This window comes from Solanum dulcamara, chromosome 3 (assembly GCF_947179165.1).
Source record: "Solanum dulcamara chromosome 3, daSolDulc1.2, whole genome shotgun sequence".
Classification (NCBI taxonomy): Eukaryota; Viridiplantae; Streptophyta; class Magnoliopsida; order Solanales; family Solanaceae; genus Solanum; species Solanum dulcamara.
The window spans coordinates 16,499,967-16,503,959 of NC_077239.1; the positions used below are offsets into that span (position 1 = coordinate 16,499,967).

The 3,993-nt window shown below is 33.3% G+C and overlaps 1 long non-coding RNA gene across 1 annotated transcript; it reads left to right on the plus strand.

Annotated features, from left to right (window-relative positions):
* The first annotated feature begins 226 nt into the window (after window positions 1–226).
* Window positions 227–3,087, plus strand: LOC129882444 (uncharacterized). The gene is made up of 2 exons (XR_008765766.1): window positions 227–709; window positions 2,770–3,087. It is a non-coding gene; the product is annotated as an uncharacterized LOC129882444 (long non-coding RNA).
* Window positions 3,088–3,993: the final 906 nt, after the last annotated feature.

Below are 3,993 nucleotides of genomic sequence, written 5' to 3' on the forward strand. Positions count from 1 at the left end.
TCTTTTATTTTGATAATTTGATAATTATTTTACTTTGTTAAATTAAGAAGATTTATCAATTAATTTGGATTAGCTTCGTATCATATTCATCGAATTTGAATTATCGATAAAAACTTCTCAAATGAACCTGTTCCCTCTTGAAATTCTTTAATTCAATTGGACCCATTTTGTTTTAGTCAAATCTGGCCCAAAACCATTAATCCAGCCCATTTCCCATCCAAATTATCCAAACCCAATAATCCTATCCTCTTCTCTTCCTCATTCATGTGTGAGAACTGAGAACACACACACCTTTCCTCTCTTTTGTTTCCACGACAAGCACAACTCACCACCAACCCTTTTTCTGCGAAATTCCCCCAAATCCGCCGGATTTCAAGCTTATCCAGCTCCCTTAAATCAATCTGAGAACAGGTAACCCCATCCCTTTGTGAAATTTTGAATTTAAACAACATCTTGGAGAAGATTTTCCTCTCTCAAACGGCTATTTTGAAATTCAAGAACTATTTTCGGCTATTCCATTGAAAAAGCGGGGAATTGGGAGAGAAGTTGAGAAATTTCTGACTTCGTTACTTTCTTTGCTCTTTTTTGCTCTTTTCCGGCTTTTGAGACACTCCCGAATTTTTGTTGTGTTTTTTAATTAATCACACTCGTAATCGCTGTGGAAGTTCATTTTCAACGACTAGTAATCCCATTTCCTGCTCCAAAGAAGGTAATTCCTTTCCATTTGATTTCGTTGTTCAGTTTTCGGCCTTGTAGTTTAAACTCTGTATAATAATCTATATGTTCTAGCTCCATGTTTAGAATTTTAGCTTAGTCGCTTGATTTATGTGATTTAGTCTGTTAATATGTGAAATCTTACTGATTTAATTCGCTTTCGGCATCAGTTGATGCCTTACAAAGTTAGTTAATTTTTTTTAGCTCTCATTTCAGTCCTTTAGGGTGATTTGGATCCCTGTATGGATTTTCCTGCAATGTTAAGTGTGTTTTCTTATGTGAATTTATCTAAAAATGTTTACGTTTGAATCATATATTTAAAGCTCGAAAATTGGAAAAAATAGAGCCGTTTTTCTCAGCCGGCCATTAATTTTGCTCTCAAACGACTGGTTCTTGCAATCTCTTTTGATCTCTTTCCAGAATTCAGTTTCGAGTGCATTTTGATCTCGATCTGTGACCGAAGCACTCCTGTTCACTGAAACATGTAGTATCAGTAGCTTATTAACCTCTCTGTAGCCCTCTTTTAAGAATTTTGTTATGTGTTATTTCCTATGTTGAAGGTTTGATGGTAAAAGAGGGCATTATAATTGTTTCCTTGAGTTTAGGTAAAAACCAACCATGGCTCTGGATTTATTTCATTTTTCTTTTTGATGTTATACAGGTTACTTTGTAGCAGTAGCTAAAACTTTTTGAAAGGCTTAACTTCCTATGTATACTTCGGCATGTAAAATTATAATTTGTTCCTCTATTTGCTTTACATATAATGTCTATCAACTCTTTTGCTTAACATATTTAAAATGCATCTCTGTTTAGTCCGAGGTTTGTATAAATTTGAAACCAAGTTTTAGACACCTTGAGCTTAAGGATTAATGGTTTCGTTTTAGGATTAGATGTTCTTCTCAAATCAGTGTTCTTCTCAAGTTATTAGTTTGTCTGGTGTCTTTACACAGTGAAGAATCAATATAGTTAATGTATTTCTCTGTAGAAGAAAAAGGATAACTAAAGATGACGTTTGCTCTTTCTTAGAAACGTTAGCTAAAGTCTATCAGCTATCTATTTTCTTTGTCGAATGTGAACCCATGATTTCAGGATGTACTGCTTGCAACTCTATTCCATGTCCTTGTACAGCTATATTTTATTTTTAGTCTTTATATATGTTTCTGTTAGCAGAAGAATATGAAGTTGTTTCTCTTTCACTTTCATCTAAAGAAAGGAAATATTGGGTGCCTTAGTCAATTCGAGCACTCTGTTTTATAATGTCGTAGTGGTGATTTTGTGTTAAATTCTCCTTCTTTGTTAAGAGACCATGCCTTGAGAAGCCCTGTTAGTTAATATAGATGTTTATTGCCGCTAACTCTGCTAGAGTGATTTTTAAACAATCTGCTCATTTTAGTATCGTGCATGATACATTAAGAATTTGTACTTGAAATATTACTTTGAAACATAGTTGGAGAGCATAATTATAGGATGTAAGTTAGCTCCGTATCCATATAGAAGTTAATGGTTACTGTGAATGCACGATGCCTTAAATATAAACCTTGATTTAGGCCCTGGAATACATTTGTGTGAAATCTTTAGTGCTAATGGTATGTTATCATGTTTGTGAAAACATTTCCAGAAGTATTTATAAATTCTTGAGCCTTGTTTATTTCTCAAATGTGTATTAACGTGAGATAGAACCCATCTAATTTTTTTTCTTTATATTAACATGACATAAGAGATCCTTTAGTTCTAAAAGTGTACCTTAGTTTAATTTTTGCTTCTGTGCAAAGTTACTTTGTTCTAAAAATCAAGTAGCTTGCCTTAAGGAGGTCATACTATAACTGCCCCAAGCTAAGATAAAGTTCAGTAACCTGTAAATCTTATATTTATCTTATCGTCTCTGTATCATGTTAAGTGAATAATATTTTAAATTAGTTGGTTTTTATGAATTGTTCACTAACTCTTTGAGATAAAGTATGTAATCTATGAGTTCCAGTAAATGGTAATTTCTTAACTTGCTACTAATCCTTTGTTTTTTTTTTGTTTTTTGTGCATATACAACCTACGAACTAGTCCGCTGAACTCTTGGCCTTTCTTCGCATTTTGTTGGTTCAATATGTCATTCAAGCATCGAGTCATCCCCTTTCTCTCCAAAAAGCCAAAATGAGAGCTTTGGTTAAAGCCTCGACAATCACCGGGCGGCAGCAATAGTAGCTCGAAAGAGCAGGAATTGGGTCTAGTGGTCTAACTCTCAACTCCTCTTATTTGTGTGCTAGTGTATATTGTATTATGAATTTGTGTTAAAGCGACTAACGCTTTTACTCCTGTTTTCTTTGCTCAACTTAGATGAATCCCCAAAGGAATCGATTTAACATCTAATGATTTTCTTAAGTTGTTCGTTCTATTCTATTTTGCTTAAATACCGCAAGGAAAGATAATGTTTCTAATCATCTCTTTTTTTAAAGCATCTGCTTCTTTAAAATTAGTTGAATCAAATAGTCTATTAAGAACAAAGTCTAATTAGCAAATATACGTTTTTTTGTTAAAGATCTCTTGAAAATGTTTCATAGAAACAAACGTGTTTTGAATTCTTAAAGGACACAAGCTTCTTTAAATCAAGTCTTCGACAGAGTTGTTCAAACTTTTAATTTTTTATATGCTTAACATGATTAAATTAAATTTGCTTTATCTTTAAGAATCTTAAAAGGTGATTGAGATTTAGAGTTTGAGTCCCATCTTATAAGCAAGCTTTTTTTTAGCCACAAAAATATTTTAAAAAATTCTTTGGTCAACTGCATTTGCGGATCTCCCGAGATGCCTAACACCTTTCTTGGGAGATAATTAGAACCCTTACCCAAACTTTGATTTATTAAAAGGTTTTATTTCAATATTGCCTTTTATTTAAAATGGTTTTCTTAATTTTCCTAAAAATTAAGTGGCGGCTCTCTTTCCTTATTTCTCAAAATAATAAATAGCCAAGTTATGAGATGTTTTTTTAACTAAGTCTAAAAAATGGGTCATAATAAGGCAGACTATGCATTCCAGGTATAGATGGTCTTCGAGACAAGACTATGAAAGAGGCACATAACTTCAGATATTCAATCCATCTAGGTTCTACGAAAATGTACCACGATTTGAGAGAAATATATTGGTGGAATGGAATGAAAAGAGATATAGCAGAGTTTGTGTCCAAGTGTCCGAACTCCCAACAAGTCAAAGTTGAGCATCAAAGGTCTTGTGGTGGGGCTCAGAACATGGAGATTCCAGAATGGAAATGGGAGATGATCAACATAGACT